Source organism: Catharus ustulatus, chromosome 13 (genome assembly GCF_009819885.2).
Source record: "Catharus ustulatus isolate bCatUst1 chromosome 13, bCatUst1.pri.v2, whole genome shotgun sequence".
In the NCBI taxonomy this organism is placed as follows: domain Eukaryota; kingdom Metazoa; phylum Chordata; class Aves; order Passeriformes; family Turdidae; genus Catharus; species Catharus ustulatus.
In genome coordinates, this window is record NC_046233.1 from 4,887,742 (window position 1) to 4,908,606 (window position 20,865).

A 20,865-nucleotide genomic window follows, 5' to 3' on the forward strand; every position below is an offset into this window, starting at 1 on the left:
AGTGATTTGTTTTGTGGCACATACAGACCTCGCTATGCCGCCGTTTATTGCAAACAGCGAGCCTGGATTACAGCAGCGCTTGCCAGCACCTCCAGTTGATCCGACACCCCCAAACAATAGCCAGGCTGCGATTCATTACTTTAGGCAGCTCATTTCCATATGGTAATTAGGAACTCGTTTGTAACATACCAGCATGGGTATCCCTGAACTCATCTCATTGTTCTGCTTCACGTCGCGAGCATGACAAAGGCTCCTCACCAACAGAGGTAGCTGGGTCTGGGCAAATCCACTGCCCTGGAGAAATCACCATCCATCACCTCGGAGGACGTGACACACGGCTTGTGTCGGTATTGTGGGATGCGGTTGGGAGCAAAACAAAGGCAGGGGAGGATCCACGGAAGCTTTCCCAGGGAATTGCCGCTGGTGACCACTCGTGTTGGTGGCGAGCGGGGCTGGACCGGTCCCTCCCTGCGCGGGCTCCTGCTCAAGTTGGGGACCAGGATGCTCTAAGTTTATTGCACCGTGTCCCCTGCGCTGCGAGGGGTGAGAGCGGGGGACAGGGACACGGGGAGGGGGGACAGGGACACCGGGAGGGGGGAACACGGACACCGGGAGGGGACACTGCGCCTCGGCTGCCAGCAGCGGCGGGGTCCCGGCGGCCGGGGCGGAGCTGCCCCTCGCCCTCCCCCTGCTCGGGGGGCAGCGGGGCCGGCGCTAAGCCCTGCTCTAAGCCTGCTCTAAACTGAGCCCAGCCCAGCCCTGCCCCGCCGGGCGGGCGCTGCGGAGCCGGGGCCGGGGCAGCCGCGGGTGGATGCTCGGGGCAGAGGCGGCAGCGGCGGGGCCGGGGCCGGGCTGGGCTCGGTCTGGAGCCCCTTCCCGGGCTGCCCGCACCGCGGAGCCCCCGCCGAGGTAAGGCCGGGCCGGGAAGGGCGGTGCATTGTTCTCCGAGCGGGATGCGGGTGATGGAAGGGGAGAGATGCCCGGGTTCCCCCGGCCCGACAGTGCGAGCGGGCACGCCTGGCTCAAGTTTGGGGTCTGGAGGAGCACGGGACTGCCAGGAAAAGCCAAGGCGGTGTGGCTCGGGGAGGGTGAAATTCCCAATGGGATGCTGTGATGCACTGAGAATCGCCGGTGGGACCGGCTCTCACTGGGGTGATGAGCAGCATCAGGCTGTGGGGCTGCGAGCATCCCCGGCCGCGTTCCGTGGGGCTGCGAGCATCCCCGGCCGGTTCCGTGGGGCTGCGAGCATCCCCGGCCGGTTCCGTGGGGCATCCCCAGCATCTCTCGCTCGCCGCTCTGGGATCTGCCCCTTCACTCTTCCGGAGAAGGGAGGCGAGCAGCCGCGGCACAGGGTCCGTCAGGGATGTGGGCAGGCAGTCGGACAGAAATCCTTCCCTGCGGAGCGAGGAAGCCCTTCCTCTGCCTTTGTTACACTTGCTTCCCTGGCCGGCTTTTCCCTCCTGCCCAGAATAGCCCCTTTCCCAGTATTGTTCTCCGTGTGTTTCCTCTCGCCTCCTTCTTCCGCCCGTCCTTAGCGAGGTTCTCTGCAGACCTGATACCCTGACACGCATCCTCCCTCTCCTCTGTGGCATTTTTAGGTCCAGATCTACCTTTTATGAGAAAATTCTCCTATTCTTTTTTCTCTTAAGTGTTTAAATTTTACTTGCATTCCGTGGGTTTAAACTAAATTGAAATAAACTTCTCTTAGGACCTGCTGCATAACAAGGATGAGATTTCTGGCTGCCTGGCACTTGATACCGGTTTCAATTACACTGAGCACTGTGTGCTTTCAGACTGGCCTTTCTAACCTGTCATTGCTATGATATAGAATAAGGTAATACTTCACCTTTGACCTCACTGCTGCCTTTTTTTATATAGATGGGATTAGGTGGGTCCTTGGCTGAGTGAGCACAGCCTTGCGGAATGCAGCTGAAAACTGTTCATGTTGAACCAACACTCTTGGAAACAAGTTTGAGAGTGCCAGAGGGTGAGATCCAGGGAGAGACCAGCTTGTTAGAACTGTGTCTCCAAAAGGGTCCAGCCCTCACCTTCTGTACTGTTGGTTTCCAGGCACAGATCCATTTAAAAGTGTTTGTGTCTCTGCTGGAACAGGGCAGAGCAAAGCTGCTGCCAGGGGGGCTGTTGATTTTTCCTTTAGGGGATTGTGTTCTTGAAGCACTGCCTTTATTTAGTTTTGCCTAATGGGAAGCAAAAAGCAGCTGAACTCATTCTTGTAACTTTTGCTGGATTCCCAATAGTTGCAGTGAAGTAGTCAAGGCTTTAATCAATTTTTACTTGGCTGTAGCTTGGGAAATCTTTGAGCAGCCGAGAGCTGGAGAGCTGTGGCTGCAGGCTGGGGAAGACTGCAGTGCTTTAGTTATGCCTGCCTCATACAGAGGCAGGAACATATGTTTAGAAAAATGTATATGTTTTCACATGTGTTCTCTGCTTTTTAAAAATTACTTTCTCGAAGCTGCCCCCTTTCCTCCTTTTGAAGAGCTTATTTGCAGAAGTTATCAGTGCTTGCCTTGGAAAGATTTATATTTCCTGCAACAGCATGGATTTCAAGGATTGGTCTGTTTTACAGGGAGATTCATCTTGCTGATTCCCTTGGACTTGTATGGGTGCAGCCACATCAGGCTTGATCTTTCAGTTTGATTTTGATATATTGAACATGTAAAAACCCTTGTTAAAGTTTGCTCCTCAGTCCATTAGAAATGTGCATGTCATCTTAGTCTAAAGAGATTGTACAGAAACCCTTAGTGTGTTAACAAGCCTTGGAATTCCATAATTTTGAAAACATGACAGGAGTGAACGAATTCCTGAGGCCTAAGATGCAGGTGACCCTTTTGCTGTGGTTTCCTGTGGGCAGTGAGATGAAATTGCTGTAGAGATGCCCAGAGTAAAGGTTGTGAATGCATCTCAGCTACAGAAATCCCCAGAAATTGGAACTCTTTCCTATACTTTGTGCTATTGCATAAAAAACCAGAACTCCACACCCCACCTATGACTGATTTTTCAGTGTGTGTTGTCTGGCTCAGTCTTGTGGTAGTGTGAAGTGAAGTGTGGCAGGAGAAGACTCCTGTGAGTGTGGCTTTGCCACCACTGTGGGACCCTGCTGATGTGGCCATGGTTGGGCTTTTTTGGTTTAGGCAATTCTGCTCATAGTTTTGTTAATTAAAGCAACAGAAGGTAAAAAAGGAGGCCCACTGCAGGGCTTACAAGATTTTGAAAGGGCTCTTGCATATTTTCTGTATCCTATTTTCTTCCTCCAATGCTTCTCAGCGTTGGGTGAATGGCAGGGAGGAGGGAGGGAAGGACCTGGATAAATGGAGTATTCTGGGATCCAAGAACTTTGTTCATGCCTGTTACACCTTCCCAGGGAAGTGGTGGGCCAATGTGTCAAATCCATTTGCAAGCAGTAGTGTAAATTAAAGCTGGGGGATAAGCAGGTTAGAAGGTTAATGAGATGTCTGAACTTAATTGATTTTCCATACAAATTGGCTATAATGTCTTTTGTTTGCTTTTTTCCCCTCCCAGGATGCTGTGTTACAGCAGCTACATGAATATGAAGAGTAGCAAAAAAGGGAGGGGGGAGTCATGGCTGTTTGGAAACCAAGGAAACCTTGGTTGTACTCCTGAGAGTGGGCTGATGTGTGATTTTTGGGCACAGTAAGGTAGTTCTGAATTAGCATCCTGAACCCCTGTGTCTTCTGGGACTCAGTACCATGGATTTGGTGATCACTGAGCCTTGGACAGCAGAGTGCCCTGGCTGTCACAGTTGTTCAGTCCCAGGGTTCAGAGAAAACTTTCATTTAGATGTGGTGTTGCACAGGCTACCCTGGGAAAACCAGTAGAAATACAAGGAACACTAGCTATAATTTCTGTTAAATGTTTTCTAGATCCTGAGGTTGTCAGGGAGCATCCCCATGAGGGTGGCACTACTTTCTGTAAACCTGGCCTGGCTTTAATATCCAGAGGAACGAAGCTGAAAGGGATGTTGATATTCATCTGACTGGAAGTGCCTGACTTAACAATGAGATCATGCTCAGGCCACCAATTTTTGGTCTTTTCTGTGTAGATTTTCATTCCTGTTGGGAATATATTTGAGTTAGTGGTTGGAGCCAGTCCAGTTCCATGGGTGAGAGGAGCTGAGCTCCTTCCTGCTTGCTTGGTTCCTGGACAGTGCTGGTGCTGCCCAGGCTGTGCTGGTTTAGGTGACAGGTCCAGCTCAGGAGCAGCACCAGGCTCTGCCTGTCTGAGGTCTGAGCTGGGTGGCACACCAGGACAGGAGCCAGCTTTGGTCACCCCTTCCAAAGGTGTCATGCAGAAGGAAAGACATTGTGTATTTTGGCTGCATGGCAATAAAAGTTGCAGCTTGTTACAAGCTGTGAGAAGCATGTGGTTAAATCACATTTCAGACTTTTCTTCTTGGGTTATATACCAAAAGATAAAGAATAAAATAGCAAATTTTCTAAGGGGCTAATACTCTGTTTTGACTCCTGTGTTCATTTCGAACTGGACTACCACAGTGAAACAGCTTTTGTGCTTAACATGGGAATTGATTGCAGAGTGACTGGAAAGAGTTGCCTGCAGACAACAGTTGCCATAAAGCAGCTGTATTGTGATTTAAGGGTTTCTGAGCAGCCGAGGCCAGCTGCAGAGTGCACACCCACTGCAAGGGAGATAAAGATCAAGGTTTTTAGACCACCATATCATCACGAGAAGGACTGATGGGAGGCTTGGGCTTGGCACCTTCACATTTCTAATCAGGCTTAGATAAACCAGCACACGCCATATGCTGTAAGATTGGTCAATACTTAAAACTATTTGCTGAGAATGACTCAGTCAAGAGTCATTGGCAGGAAATAGGTCGCTGGACATCGTTTACATCCTTATCTTGTGTCTGTCACCAGTAGTGACAATGTGTGACAATGTTTAGTTGTAGGAACAATTCCTTAGCTAGCTTGGAGCGTGCATATCTTATTTTTTCGAACAGGCAGAGCAATTTACCTCCGATGTAATGTTGAAAACTCACGGGCAAAGCTGCTATTGTTTGGTTGCAGCCATTGCAAAGCATTAAGCCTTCCTCTTGCCCCAAGTCATAATGCATCAGTGCTTTCAGCAATGGTTAACAGTTCTGTGCTTAAATGACATAGGTTAGGGAAAGGAGGGATTTTTGTTTTCTTTGGCTATTTAAAGCAACACAACAGACCTTTAAACCATAATTCCTTCAGAATTCTAGTAATTTTTGAAAAACACAGAGTGCACATTGAATACATGCAAACTATAATTTTGGTCCTTTGTTTTCTGTGTAGACTGTTTACAGAGCAGTGTCAGGAAAGGAAATACTTTTATCTGATGGCCTCTTTGTTTAGAGCCTAAACTCTCAGTGGCTCAGCTGTACATAGAGCTGACAAGAGCTTCAGATTTTCTGCACTTCAGTGCAGAGGGGGGTGCTGAAGGGATAGAAGAAAATACAATTCTGCTGGGGTTACCTGTCAGTTTAGCAAACTATTATAAAAACTATTGTCCAAGAGTGTTTGCCAAGATTCCCAGAACAGAAATGTGTGATGGCCCAAACCACCCAGGCCCTTCATTCCTCTGCCAGGACAGGATTTATCACTGCTACACTCCTCAAGTTCCAGGCTGAACTTTCTCAGACCCTTTAGGTATGTGTTGAGGTTGTGTGGTTGAGTTATTGAGCCAAAAGAATCGTTTCAGCTGCTGCTTGTTGGCCTCATGCAGGTGATCAATGATCAGTTATTGATCAGTAGTGATCAGTTCCAGCCTGGGCAGGCTCTGCTGTGTGGCTGTGCCTTCACAGTGGGAGATGGGCATGTAAAACCCTCTAATATATGTAAGAAATGTAGCCCTACAGTTTTTCTCATGCTAATGCCTGAGCTGTCTTTAGTTCCTTTGAAACAGAGTTCCATAGGCTGGTTAATCTCCCCGTATATAAATCTCTTTCATTCAATTAATCCTTTATTTTTTTCAGATCCCAGTGTAGGGGAGAGATGGGTTAGAAACAAATCCATTTCCCATGTGTTGCATTGAAAACAAACCCCATGTACTTGAAAGCTGAAACAAAGCACATACACAGACACATTTTTCTGCATGGTCTTCGTTATTATTGCTGTGTGGTGTCAAAATAAAAGATCTCATAGAACGTTTCTCTCTGCAAAGAACTTCCCAAGAAAGAGATTGCTGTCAAGGCTTTCAATCCTGAAAATTCTTATGGAAAATCAAGCAACAAAAAGATGCAAAATTGACAAAATCTTGACCCTCCTGAAGTGAATGGGAATCTTGAGACCAGAATTTGGCCTGGAGTTTTAAGAAGTACCTCATTGGAATACTTTATGGGCTTTTAGAGATATGAAATTGCAGTTTTACTGAAATTCCAGTTGCCAGGTGTTCCAGCTTTATGAATAAATGATCTGGCTGATTTTTCCTCTCTTTGAAGGATAAGATTAGGGAGCAGACGCCTGGAATACTCAATTATTTTAAAATAATATGTTAAACAGATCAGAAGTTGGACATCCTTTCCTTTTCCCAGCAAGTCTTAGAAGCACTTGGAGAGGCATTAGAAGTATCTGGAGACAGACACCACTTTGTCTAGCTTAGAAAGAAGCCTGAAAGCAATAAAAATAATCAGTGGATATTTCTGGGGAGTGTTTTCACTGTAGTCAGCCTGCCCTGGCCCTGAGAACACAGCAGAGGCTGTTGCTTTGTAGTCAGAACCTGTGGAATAATTTTGCCATGGTCATGCTCATTGCACTCTGTGCTTGGGTTTAACTTTAGAAAGGGGTAGAGGATGATACAGTAGGAGGGTGCTTTAGAACAGGAAGAAAACTCAGGCTGGAAAGCTGGAGAAGGGTCTGAAAAACAGGAGGAGAAGAGAGGAGAGCAGCTAGGCAGTCATTATGGACTGGGCATGGCACAGAGGAGCTGCCATCTGAAATGCAGCCTTGGGCTGGGATCACAGCATGCTGATGGATTCTATGTGACAGAATTCCTCCAGAGGCATTGCAGTGCTAAATGTGTAGGTTATGGGAACACGGGTGCTGCATCTGTCCTCACAGTCCTGCCTGGATGTTATGGAAAGCAGATGTACACATCTGGTAGCTGTTGTGCAAGGGGCTGAGTCCAACCAGGAAAGAAAACAGTTCTTGTAAAGGTAGAATGACTTAAATCTCAAAAGGAGGGGGAAAAGTAGGGGTGTGCATGTTTAAGTTTAAACATTGACATGCTCTATCATGGTGTTTGTTTCTGAAGGTGGTAAGGATGGAAAAAATGTGTCTAGAGCTTAGGAGGATCTCCAGGCTGCTTGGAGAGTGCTTCTTACTTTCTTCTGACACTTTATCCCTACTCTGTCTTAGTTTACTTCTGTTCCTTGTTTAGAAAACAAACTGCAAGCCCCTCTGGATTGCAGACCCAGCAATTTAAGCTTATTTAACTCCCAGTACTGAGTTCCCTCTTGTGCATAATACCAAGGAAGTGCCTTTGTTTGCAGGAATGCTGCCTGACAGCAGGACCTGGCTAAAAAACAAATTTTAAATGACCAAAATCTTAATAAACTCTCTCAGTACCATGACTGCACCACATAGGATAGCTGCCTGTGGAGCAGAAATGAGAAGCGTGGGAACTGCACAGGGATGTGCTGCAGTAGGAGTCCTCCTAATGGGTACCACATTACTCAATTTTATGGTAAAACAGACCAAGTGTTTCAAATCACTTGTTTCTCCTCCACTGTCATAAAAAGCTTAGCAGATAGCTCATGGACTCTAACATTTTAGCAGCTAAAGCACAACTGGCATTGATTGTAAGCATCCTTGTTAGTGGGTTGGAGAGATGTGTGTGTATTGTGTAGCTAATGTAGGTTCTGAATGCCTGGACTTGGTTCATCCTTCTTGCTTCCAAAAAAAGTTTTTTTTAAATCAAGGCAACAGAAATTCTTCTAACTCTGCTGTTGCCTCAAACACCTTGAAAATAGTTGCATCTTTTTCTGATTTAATGGTCTGTACTGTTGTGCAGAAGAGAAAGTTTGGAGGAGTAGCCTTTCCTAAACCCTTCTCCAGCCCCACCTGATTTTGCTTCCATGGGAGGCAGGAATGGGAAGCTCCAGGAGGTGTCTGCTTGGCAGCCTTGAGGCTGATGCATTATCTGGCACAGAGTTCTGTGCTTATCTGTCAGTATTTCCTAGTGCTGACCGTGTGAGCCTGCCTCTCTTGGCAGCAGCAGAACTCCTTTCCCGTGTTTCTGCCTTCATTGCACTCACAAGAAAATCACTGAGGGCTGGCTGTGATCTGCTGGAAACGAGAGAGGAGTCACCTAATGATGAGTTTCCATGAAAGGTGAAATGGAGTTGAAGTGTAATTATGTTGTGTTAGTTTGGGGCGTTCAGGAGACACCAGGAAACTTGGCCAGCTGTTCCTGTAGGGAATGACATGAAGCTGATAAACACACCAGAGTCAAGGCTTGTTCAGTTTATCCCCTAGATGAACTGATCATCATTGGGAAAGGAGAGAAAACCATGGGATTCAAGCCATGACAGTGGTGAAGGGAGAGAGGAGGGGTGTGTGCATACTGGGGGTTACTGGCATGATCCTGCTTCTGTGCAATCCTTGCTCATCTTTAAAAGTTTTAGTGACCCCTGCTTCACTACTGCACTCAGGAGTATTGGTTTGGGATGCACTATGAGTGGGCTTTAGGGATGGAGATTTCTTGGTTGTCCACCCCTAGCCAAGGGAGGAGGTGGGTCAAAGCCATGTGGGTGCATGGTGGGTTTGGAAGGGAGGAGAAGGGTCATTGCTGTGTGTGTATAAACCCATCTTTAACCCTGGTTTGGAGTACTTCTGTGTGTGCATAAATCCATCTTTAACCCTGATTTGGAGTACTTCTGTGTGTGCATAAATCCATCTTTAACCCTGATTTGGAGTACTTTGAAAACTTCTTGCTGTCTGGAGTTAACTTGGCTGCTGACTTGGTTCTTTCCACTTTAAACACAGGGGAGCTGGTGTTTAGACTAATTTTAACCTCCTCATTCTCAGCCTGAACCTCTTTTTTTAACCCAGCGTGAGTAGCTTTGATGCTTAATGACAGAAAGTTCTGTTAGCAGTGCATTAACATCTTGTCTTTCAGTAGTTACACCCTGTCAGAGCATCACATGCTTGTTGGGGCAAGCTACACCTCCCTGTCTGAGAAATCCCTTTCCCTGCTCCAAACTCCTCCATAGCACTTGAATGGAGCCTGGGCTTTGCAGCAGCTGAGATACAAATGTTTATTCAAATACATTTGAGTGTGTCATCTTTGCTCTCATCTCCAGCATAGCTGCGTGGGATTTCAGTGGCACCAGGAGTCAGACTCCCAGTTTGCTGTCACAGTTGTTGTCTCCAGCTCTGCTGTTGGAGTGCAGGGTGTGTTGTGTGCCAGACTGTGTGTCTGGCACTTCCTCTGCACAGTTGTACTTGTTTGGTTTTGTTTTTGCATGCTGGTGGTGCTCTGTAGTCCTGTCCTCCTAAAATAAAATGTGGTGTAAGGAAAAAAAATCAAAACAAAAAACCAACAAAACCCAATTGAGTAAGAGGAGCCATGGGTGGGACTGAGCTGGGGAGAGCAGGCAGAGGAGGCACCAAAGCAAGCAGTGCTCAGTGGGGAGCAGAGAGGGTGCAAATGCTCCAGGGAAGGAACTGCCTGGCACTGCATCCTTAGAAACTCACACCCAGTGAGTCCAGGTGAGTGGAAGGTAATAACCTGAAATTCAGAGTCTGGCCATTGTTGTGCTGAGTGGGTGCAGTCCTGCTGCAGGCTTGGGGAGCAGAGAGGTGTTTGCTTTTATGGCTCTTTGTATTGGCAAAGAACAATGTGTCAGTCCTTACCTTGTGCAAAAACAGGAGGACAAGCTTGGGAGATGTGTTGTGTTCTCAGCTGTGGAAGCTGCAGGGAGAGATGTGGCTGCCCAGGGTGGGAGGCTGCAGCCTGGGACTGTCTCCTGAGAGTTTACCAACACAACTCCTGTATGATGGGTCTTTTAGAGATGTGCCTCATGAAGGTTGCAGGCTCATACCCCTGCTTTGAGGTGCCAGAAGTTGCATTTAATGTTTGTTGTTTGTTTTTTATTTTTTTAATGTATCAGTAATTTTTACAGTTGCAGTCCAGCCTTTTAAATCTTGGATAGTTGGAGTCCCTGATTAACACTGAGGTGTGTTGGCCTAGCCAGGTGTGTTGTAACAGCTAATCTTAAACAACAGTGGGCATATTTTACTCAGTGGTGGAACAGGTGAGTGCCTTCGATGCACAGTAGGGAGGTAGGAGGAAGCAGAGAAGAGGAGGAAGGTCAGACACTACAGTCTGACCTGTGCTGTCCTTCACACCTGTCCAGCTGCAGAGCAGTGGAGTCTGGCCCTCACACCCACAGATTTTAGGATGAGCTTCCCTTCACCCACAGGGGTTTCTATCCTCAGTGGGGCCGTGCAGAATTGCCAGAAGTCAAGAGGAAATAGCCAATAAACTATTTGCAAAAATGTAGATCCTGGTTCCTTTCTCACAGGACTAATATTGAAATCAGGAGGAGGAGATGGAGCAAAGGCATGAACTCCAGTCATTCCCATGGACAACACACTGGTGGAGCTAACACAGCATCTGCTGGAGGTTCTGGCTGTGCTGCTGGGATGCTCCTGCCTGTTCACCCTGCTGAAAGAAGTAGTCAAGTAGATTGTTTTACACAATTAACTGGAGAGAATAAGGGAAAAATGGGATATTTGTTTCCTCTGAGCATCCTACAGGCCAGCAGGGTATAGGGTGTATTTTAGAACCGCTTGTGTTTGGTACTAAAGGGCTGTTGGTGCTGCTTCACCAGGGTGCCAAGATCATACCGTGGTTAAAATGGATTTTCCTGGCAATTTATCACTTGTGCCTGTCACCTCCCCCTGCAGAACTTGTCTGAGTAACAGCACCAGGCTGGGTACCTGAGTGCTGAGCCTCAGGAGGTGTCAGGGATGTGCTGGGGTGTGTGTGATGGAGGGCTGGGGATCTCTGCCTGACATCATCTCCAGCACTTCCCAACGCTGTGCCCTGCAGCCACCCAACCACAGGGCTTCTCCCAAGCCTGGGGAGGGGGTCCAGGGCTGCTGCACCTCCCAGAGCAGCCAGGAGTGGAAATTCCTGTTATGGAGAAAAGGATGTCTGATAACACTCCAGGTACTGCTCTGCCCAAAGCAGCTGATAATGCTTTTGGAAAAGAATGAAAGGTTTGGGAGGAGGAGGTGGTGTCTGATGAGGAAGTTTGTAGTAGATGAATGATAACACCTCTGTGTAGTCTGCTTTCTTGCTCTGGGGCTAAAGCAGGTGGAAGATTTGCTTTCAGCAGCGATGCCCATCGCCTCAGGCTGGAGAGACTTTTCATGTCCCATTCAGTCCCTGATGGCACTGGCTCTTGGCAGGTTTTGTCTGGGTTCTGGAGGTCCCAGGGTCAGCCCTGATGCTGGTTTTCATGTTGCTTTGCATCATTTACTCCCCAGAAAAAGAAGGAAAGGCCTTTTGCTGTTTACTCATCTTAACTCTTTTTTTTATTTTTTTTTTTATCCTGAGAAATTCTGCAAGTGTGCAAGCCTTACCTTCGATTGTGATGTGTGAGAGGTGATCACCAAGCCTTGTGAATTTAAATTCAGAGGTTAATTCTGCACAGAATATGAAAGAAATTTGTTCATAGGGAGAAAAATCATGGAAAATGAAAAACAAAGCAAAAATCTGTTTTTCTGTGTTTTTGAGGCGTTAGATCTGCTTGAAATGCTTCCTTGCTTTAGTGATCTCTTATGTGAGCAGGTTCTTGTAGAGTAAATGAGTTTAAGGGCAGCAATTCTGGGTCGAGGGGCTCTTTACAACACAGACTGGGGCTGCAAATGAACATCAGAGAGGGGGTTGGCACAGGGCAAAGCAAAAAACCCTTGACAGATGTTGGATGGGGCAGAGCTGCAGGCTGGAGAACTCCTTGGTACCGGGAGAGGAGCAGTGATAGCAGAGCTGAGGAACAGGGAGGAGCAGCTTTGGGGATACTGTGAGAGGGAATTTGGAGATAAAAATCCCTGCCAGGCCCCAGGATGTTGGCTTGAAAAAACGAGCAGAGGCTTTGAAGCAGATGAATCTTGGCCCAGACACACTGAGGGGATCCAGAGGAGCAGACTTTTTTTGTAGATTTAATGCAGTTCCTCAGCATTAGCATCTCTCTCCCAATGACTGTCTTGGGCTGTAAGAAATAAATCTGTATTTCTAACAGTGTCCATGTGTAACTCTGTCACTTACCTCCTGGCCTGTGGTGACTTTGTTTGGCTTGAAACTGGGATTTTTTTGTGCTTAAGCAAAATGTTGGGTAAGGCATAGCACCTTACCCTGGTGGGGAAGGATTCTGAGGGATTCTGATGGTGCTTTGTGCCCTTCTGAAAGAGAAAAGCTTTACAAAGTTTTGTGTTTGCCTTTTCACTGGGCATTATTTAAAGCCAGCAATTTCTTAGCAGCTGTGACACCCATGTCCAAAGGGAGGAAAGACAGGAAGAAAAATTTAATTAAATTCAAATTTACCGCTGTCCAGTAAATTCTCAGGACTAATGTGACACTAATACAACATTAGCAATGGCTTCATTACCACAAATCATAGCTTTTTTTCATGCAGGATGCTTTTTTTTACCTGTGAGAACCTTCTGACATGGTTACAACTCCCTTTTTGTCTAAATAATACTGTTTAGAGCAACCATTTACTGGGATAAATGGTTCCACTCGAGGAGTTTAATTACATTGATTAGCAGAGCACGAAATCAGTTTTGGTGAAAACCAGCAGCAGAGCCATAGCTGTCCTTCCAGATTCTGCTCCTGCCACTGGAATCCAAACTGTTTGTGTGAGCTGGGCAGGAATGTGCTGGTATTTACCCAAATTTTGAAGAAGACACTTAGCAGAGGAATGTGCTCTGCGTGCTCGCCATTCCGCTAGGAAATTCTGCATTTAAAAGAAACCTCAAGCAAATATTTGGAAGGCCAGGGGGGCTTCAGAGGAACAGCACATCCTCCAGATTTTAGGGACAGCAACTCATCCTCATACATTTTGTCTTGTCCTCTGTGCAAGCTCTGTCCCAACTAATGCTGCTACCTGGGTGGTTACAGTAATCCTCTTTATTTCATTTTCATGTCTGTGTGAGTACCTGATATTCAGAATGGGATTAGGAGAGGTGAATTGCTGCTAAATTGGTAATAACAGAAAACAAACCTGTCTGACAGCATCTGCCCTGTGATCTTCAGAGAGCAGGTAAAAGGATCCTTAATTAACTTTTTGCCAGGGTGGGGTAGTGTTTTTGAGAAGAATTCATTTGAGAAAGTTACAGCATGAATTGTCGTTGCCTGAGTTAGAACAGCCTAATGAATTGCCATAAATTAGCTCCTGTACAGCCTGTAGGGAATGCTGTGTTTCAGGAGAAAAAAGCTGTGAGGATTGCTCTAGGCTGAAGGGAGGGAGCTGACTCAGAGAAACTTGTTAAAGGTAAAACAAGAGTGTGGTGCTTCTCAACTGTTGTCAAAACATTTCCAGAAGCTCTTTGCCCTGCTCCTCTTTGGCTTTTCTGCCTCCTGTCTCCAGGAATCCCCTCTGAGCTGGTCAGAGGCTCTGGTGCAGGCAGGATGTGCCTGGCACGGTTGTACAGCTCCCAAGCCAGTTATTCCACAAATATTTTATCTGACTTGTGTCCTTACTAATAGTTGGGTGATAGAGAATGGGAAGCTGTTGTAAAGTAGTGGGTAATGACTTAGTTTGGCACTAAATTGGTGTTGTTCCCCAAGAAAAAGCCGTGACAGACCCTTCTTTTGGTGCTGGAAAATACAAATTGAGCTTTGGGCTTTCCCTCAGTGAGGGCTGTGCTCTGCTGCAGGGGTTGCTCTCCTGTCTCTGCTCAGGGCTGGTGATGAATGTGTCCCTGAGCTGCTGTCAGCAGGGCTGAGCACATTGCCACCATGGGATCTGTAATGTATATAATACATACAATCCAACACCGTGCTGGAAACAGGTGTGGGTGAGTTTGGGAGAGCGAAGATCCCTTGTGTCCCACGTTGAGAATGGATTTGGGTGGCTTCACCTGTGGGACAGAACCAGTCAGACACTGCTTCCCAAGGAATTGCTGTCCCAAAGCGAGGTCCTCCCCTTCCCAGGCAATAAAACCACGGGGGTTATTTGCATGAGAGGTAACAAATACCTTCGATTGCCTGGGAGGGTTAACAAGTTTGTGATGTTTGTGATTTAGTGCCTCTGTGCTGCTGCTCACTACCATGAAATTCTTGTGTTAAATGCTTTGCCACCGTGAAGGTGATGAAAACTTTATACAAAATTTAACATAAGTGAAGCCTGTAGAAATTATCTGAATAAATTGGGTATTTTAATGCACATCTCCTGGCAGCACCAGCTCCTTCATGAGCTGATTTTCAAAAGTTCTGTGTGTGCTGCAATGGTTTCTCCCAAGAAGTTTTTTCTCAACTTGATTAGAAACTGGCTTGTGTCCAGAAGTATCCAAGTGGCTTTGAGTCCTGGTGAAACTCCAATTTATTCAGACCTTGCTCTGGAAAAAGCCAAATATTGTCATGCCTTTTATGCTTTGGAGGTGCAAGAATTTAATCATCTGTGTGTTTGGCTTGCTGGAGGAACAATCTGAATTGCTGAATTCAGGGAGGGGGAAAAAAATAGCTGTAACATAAACCAAACAGTATTTCTAAAGGCATAATGTCTTGACTGAATGGTTTTAATCAGCATAATTTGAATACTCTGTCATTGCTTAGCAAACAAAGCCCTAGTTGGCTCACAGAGATACTGAATAACTAAAGCAGGCAATATCCCTGCCAGGGCAGTCTTATCTTCCAGTTGGGTTCCTGTCTGTGCACAGAAGTGGAATGACATTGGTGCATGCAGAGGAGGAAAGGGGAGCTCTTCTTCTCAAACCCTGCTCGTTTGAGATGTCTGCCCAGAAAACAGCCGCCTGTCTGTGAAAGGGTTTGAGGCTCCACTTCTAGAAAATAGCCTTGGGCATCTCCCCATTTTTGCTGTGCAGGTTATTTGGGTTTAAGCATGTTGTGAGCATGGAGAGTCTGGTTTATAACAGCAGAAAGGTGGAACCCATCAGGTGTATGAATCTTAGAGATTCATTAAAGAAATCCTGCTAACATAAAGCTGGCTGTGTATGAGATGCATGCACAACTCTGCAGTGAGCACAATTTCTACCCCTGTTCTGGCAGTGTCTGACTGAACACCTGGGCTCACATGGGCACTGTTGGGCAGTGCTGTACCTGAGCTCACTTTCTGCAGCTCTCCTGCTTACTGAGAATTAGATGGAGGGTGACAAATCCTGGGGGAGAGGTGCTGCCAGGAGCTTGGGCACAGTGGCTGAAGGTGCTCCTACCTGGCAGGCAAGCCTTGGCTTGCTTTTCCTGGGGGATCCCAGCACTCCTGAGGTGCTGGCAGCTCTTACCTGGCCCTGGGGAGAAGGTGCAGCTCCCAGATCTGAGTGTGGTAAAACAGAAGGTTTGGCTGAATTGGTGCTGCATGAAATGAATGCAAATAGAGGAGCTGGAGGAGGAGGAATCCCCATGGCCCTGGGGAGCTGACAGGCAGGTACTTGTCCAGTGCTGCTCTGTAGCTGCAGACCTACTGATCTCAGTCCTGTCCTTCCAAAAGGGGGTGTAAATGTAGGCTCTGAGCCAAGATTGAGCTTCAACTTTCTAACAATATCTCTCACCACCTCACTTTAAAAGCAATTTCTCTTAATAGGCAAGGACCTGCTGTTGGTGTGTCCGAGGTGAAGGTGCACAGCACACAGGGGTGTGCAGGAGCACATCTGTCAGCAGGAATAACTCACTGCTGCTCTCCAGGAATTCCCATAAATCTAACTGCTTTTGCAGGGGCTGTGTTGGTGGCACAGCCTGCTGTGCAGGGAGACTGTCATCTTCTGATGTCCCTGTGCTTCTGAAAACTGACCACTAAATTCCCAGTAGTGTTAAATGGAGTATAAATTCTCAAGGCTTTCCAACACATCGATGCTGTTGTGCAGGGATGTGTGCCAAGGTGTTCAAGCTGTTACTGAAATCTGACACTGTTTGGAGCTATCTGGCTTTCAGGGCTGCTCTGAACCAATGAACCTGGGCTGCTATTTAAATAAAAATGTTGCTTAATCCAGAGATGTCTCTTAAAGAAAATCCAAACCAACACCAAAATAACCCCAGAAAAAGCAATGTTGCTGCTTTCAGGGAGGAGAAATATGACAGAGAAGTGTCTGTGCCTTTGTTAAATTACACAGGGAGCAGGAAAACTGCTGTTTGCTGATGCTTCTCTGAGTTACGACCACATTATCCTGGTGCTGCCGGGCATGGTGAGTGCAGCTGTGGGGATACAGATTCCTTAATGGCTTTGCTGTTCTGCTGTGATCCACTCACTGGAAATCTTCCCATTTCTTTCACTTGCTGCATACAATCTCTGCTCTCAAGCCATCTTTTCCCTCCTTGTTTTAGGCTCTCTGTTTTGGAAACTGTCACAAGGTATTTTCAGATTACAGTAATTTCACGATTATAAGCCGCACTGAGTTAAGCCGCACTTCCAGGTGCCAGAAACTTTTAGTTCTTTGTCCGTACATAAGCCGCAGCTGATTATAAGCCGCACGTTACAATACAGGGTGTGATAAAAGGTATCTGTTCTATCACCATCTGCTGAGGGTGGGGCAGTGATCCTTATCTCTGTGGGAGATATTCTGCTAATGGGCCATCCACTGAAACCAGGCAGGGCAGTGTTCTTTATCTTTTCACAACCCATCCTTCCTCCAGCCAGTCATTTTCTGCTCATGGCCATTGAGTCCCACTGTGTGACTGATGAAATTACTGCATCCCATTAAAAGTTGCTCCAACCAGGGGGAAGAGCCCAACATTTCTTACCAAGATAAAAACAGAGGTTTTGGGACACTAAGGGAGCCCCTTTCTCCACCGGACTCCAGAGGAAAACCGGATTTCTCCACATCACCACTGGAGCTCCGGAGGGAAACTGCACCTTGTACAGGAGCACTGCTCCAGCTGAGCCACATCTGTCACTGCAGGAGGATGCAGCCACCATGGGATGGGACTGCTACCAACACCCTGCCTGACGGGTGTCAGGCTGTACTCTGGCTTTTTCAGGGTTTGGGGTTTGTTCTTTGTAGTACTGTATTTCTATTTTAATTTCCCCAGTAAAGAACTGTTATTCCTAATTCCCATATTTTTGCCCGAAAACCCCTTGATTTCAAAATTATAATAATTTGGAGGGAGGGGGTTTACATTCTCCATTTCAAAGGGAAGTTCCTGCCTTTCTCAGCAGACACCTGTCCTCCAAACTAAACCAGCAACTTTTTGTTCTTTGTCCATATATAAGCTGCACCTGATTACAAGCCGCACTTCGGGTTGGGACCAAAATTTTAGTCAAAATGGTGCGGCTTATAATCGTGAAATTACTGTAATCTCCCTTCTCCTCCTGCAACCTCCTCATCACGATGTGCTCTCTGGCTCTTTTTGTAGCTGTTTTGCTTCCTACATTGCTGAGGCAAAGAACAGCCACCTTCTGTAAGCTGGTTTCAGGCCAAGCCTGCCTTATTTAAAATTAGTGTGGGCACTTGCCAGAAAGGAATCCCAAGTCACAGTGTTTGAATTACCGTGGTGCTGGCACTGGCTGTAAAGGGAAGAGTGAGAAGATACACAAAACAAGTTGATGTTTTCACGTCCAGCTGTGTATTTACAGGATGTGAAAGTTTATAGCCATGCAATAGGAACCAACACAGGTAGGTAAGATATTCTGCTGGCAGGCAAGAGCAGCAAGCACTGATTTTCCCAAAAGGGTTTTGTTTTATGATGATGTTTGTGGCAGGTGTTGTGCCCGTGTCAGTGGATGTGGAGGGCAGGTCAGCCCTCTGCTGACATCTGCCCAGGAGCAGTGTCTGTGCATATTGCAGGGCATGTCCAAAAAAGCATTTCATAGCCTTTTCCTTCATTTAGGATAGGGTAAGGAATATAAACAGCAGAGAAATGTTGCAACTGGGTGTTTTGTTGAATGGCTGGATGTGTTTTTTGGGATGGAAATCTCATTACTGCTCAGATTTGTTGGCAATGGGGATCCTTTGCCTGCAGAGGTAGGTAAATCACTGTGGCAGGAAATTAGGAGTATGGTGGTGCTGTAGAAAATACACTTCTTGTCTTTACAGTGTCTTCTGATGTCTGTGGCCCTCTGCTCTGGAGATTTAACACTTCAGGACAGTCCCTTTTTCCTGGGGGTGAGTTTGGCCCAGGTGCATGAGCAACTTGCCAGGCATCAGGTGTTGGCCACTCCTGCTCCTGGGGACAGTGGGAGCCCTCTGGCTTTGGACAGTTTGTGACATTCAGTGCTGCTGCACCTGGTCTCCAGCTCCTTGTGGCAGTTGTACTTTCCTGCCCTTGATTTACAAAGGACTGGGCTTTTGTTTTCCCCTCCAAAGAGACCTTGGGAGGACTGGTTGGGCTGGGCTGAAACATCCCTTGTTTAAAAGACACTGCCATAGATGTTGCAACAACAGCTCCATTCTCTGCACTGTAGTGAAAACAGAGGGGAACAAGTGCCACTAGTGTGCCACCAAGGCCAGCAGGTGCCATCTCCTCCAGGATCCTCGCTCCTGGATCCCTGCAGTCTTTGTTCCTGGGATATTGGACCTGTCTAATCCAGGGATTTGCTCTGCCAGGGTTTCTTCTGGCTATTTAGTAGGTGCTTGTGGGCATCTAATAATCAAACCCAAAATGAAATGCATGAGAAGGTGAGGCTGCAAGCAGGAGATGCATGAGCTTTCAATTGTGTCTGCGAGGGATTTGGATCCCTGGGGATGTGTGTTCATAAATGCTGGGCTTGTTGATGGCACAACAGAGACATAATTACAGGTCTGCTCTCTGTCACAGCTGTGTTGTCCTCTTGTACAGACCAGGCATAAATTTGGGGTTCCCAGGGGAAAATCTGAGTAATTATGTGTGTGTGTATTTTAATGTTACCCATGTAAGCTGAAAGGAAGAATTTCCCACTTTTTGCTACCGTGTCTTTTTCCGCTGTTCCTTTGCCAGTAGATGTGGAGTTTTAATATTTTAATTTAAACTGTTCTTTCCTCTCTACAATTTGATGTTCTGCGTTTCTAAACTTTAGAGGGTGCCTTTTACTGAGTCAAACCAGCAGCATTTGTACTTTTTGCACAATGTATCTGCATGTCTCAGGAGTCAGCAAGTCATCTGATACTTTTTTCCCAAAAATGTATTTTTCAAAAAAGGCCATGTAACAAAATTTCCTGCAGTAAAGATGGTTTTAAATAGAAGCCCCACTTGGAGCTACTGAACCTCAAAGCACAATGCCACCAAAGATTGTAAAATAAGGAGGTGGGGTGGGGTGTGAATCTCCACGTTAAATCACATTAAGCCAGAGTCCCTTGAGTATCTCTAATGCTATGTGATGGATGAGAATTTCCCAAAATAGACATTGGATTTTTGCTTTTTGAAAGGACTTTGTCTCACCATGCAATTGCTGACAGTGATGTATAAAAGCAATACAGGGAGCAAGCTCTTCTTTTGGTTCTCTTCCTCTGGCAGAGGAATAGAATAAACACTGAGTTATGTGCCATATTTCTTACTGGGGCAAACATTTGGGAGGAAATATTGAGCCTGACTGCAGTTACCTCGCTGTGACTGTGCAGAGTACCTGGTTTGATTTCTGTGAAGCCACTCAGGACAGAAAATGGAGATTGAGCTCAGAGCATCCCCTTCCCAAAGACTGTGCATTATACTGCAATTCTCTTTGTGTTACCCTAACTGTGGCATACTGTTAAAAACAAGACATTCAAGCTACATCTGAATTTCTGCTTTCATGTTCTCTCTTTTTCCTGTGCCTTTACTTTACAAGCTTTGCAAAGACTTTGAACTGTGTTGTTGGAAGTGGAGCAACATCAGGTCAGACATCCCTGGGGAACAGGGAATTGCTTTTGGTCACCCAGCAGAGAATGGGTTAAAAATATCACAATAAGCATCTTAGCTTGGTGCCTGCTAATGGCAAATAAACACCTGAACTCTCATGCCAAGTCCTAGAGGCTGAGGTGCCCAGTTTTCTAAATTATTCAACAAAGCATCAAACCATCCCTTGTCACAGTGTGTGCCCTGAATTAATCTGCCTTGATTGTAAATGGTGTGGGAGTGCAAATGTGAGGACATTGGCCACCCAGTGTGAAAAATTAAAGTCATGTTCCCTGACTGGAAGGTTTCCACACAGGGGCCACAGAGCTTGGAGAACTTCAGCTGGAGAGAACCAAAGTTGGCTGTCACCCATCAAACTCAGAGACAGCTCAGAATCCAGACCCTGATTCTATTAAAATTAAAAGGGAGAAGCTTTTGTTCCTTACGAAAAACAGGGAAAACTTCTTACTGTGGTGAGAGGAGCCTCGTGTGTGTAGTTGTTGTTTACATAATGCACTGTATCAGGACATCTTCTAAATCCAAAGTGGCATCCTCAGCTGCAGTCAGCCACCTCCTTTTCTGCTATAAATTATGAATCTATTTTTTGCTGTAAAAGAAGTCCCATTGGGGGAACCGATCAAGGCCATTTTCAGGGTCTTGGAACTTTTAACGTGTTTTCCAGCTGAGATTCTGTGTCTGCTGTGCTGAGCTGCTCTACAGCTGGTGTGACACAGCTTCAGGGCAGTGTGGTCACCTTGTAAAGGTTGTGAGGGACTTGGTTTGTGTCACATCTCAGGCTAAGGACTGGAGAAACCCAGGAGCAACTTCCAGTGGGACAGCAGTAATCTGGAACACCCCTCTTTGCCTGTGCCA

The 20,865-nt window shown here is 46.5% G+C and overlaps 1 protein-coding gene across 1 annotated transcript in view; it reads left to right on the top strand.

Annotated features, from left to right (window-relative positions):
* The first annotated feature begins 866 nt into the window (after positions 1-866).
* The window catches only part of FRMD4B (FERM domain containing 4B), a 121,819-nt gene continuing 101,820 nt past the window's right edge, over positions 867-20,865 (top strand). The window contains exon 1 of the mRNA XM_033071968.1: positions 867-909. The gene's annotated coding sequence lies outside the window, so the exon portion shown is untranslated. The remainder of the gene's footprint in view (positions 910-20,865) is intronic.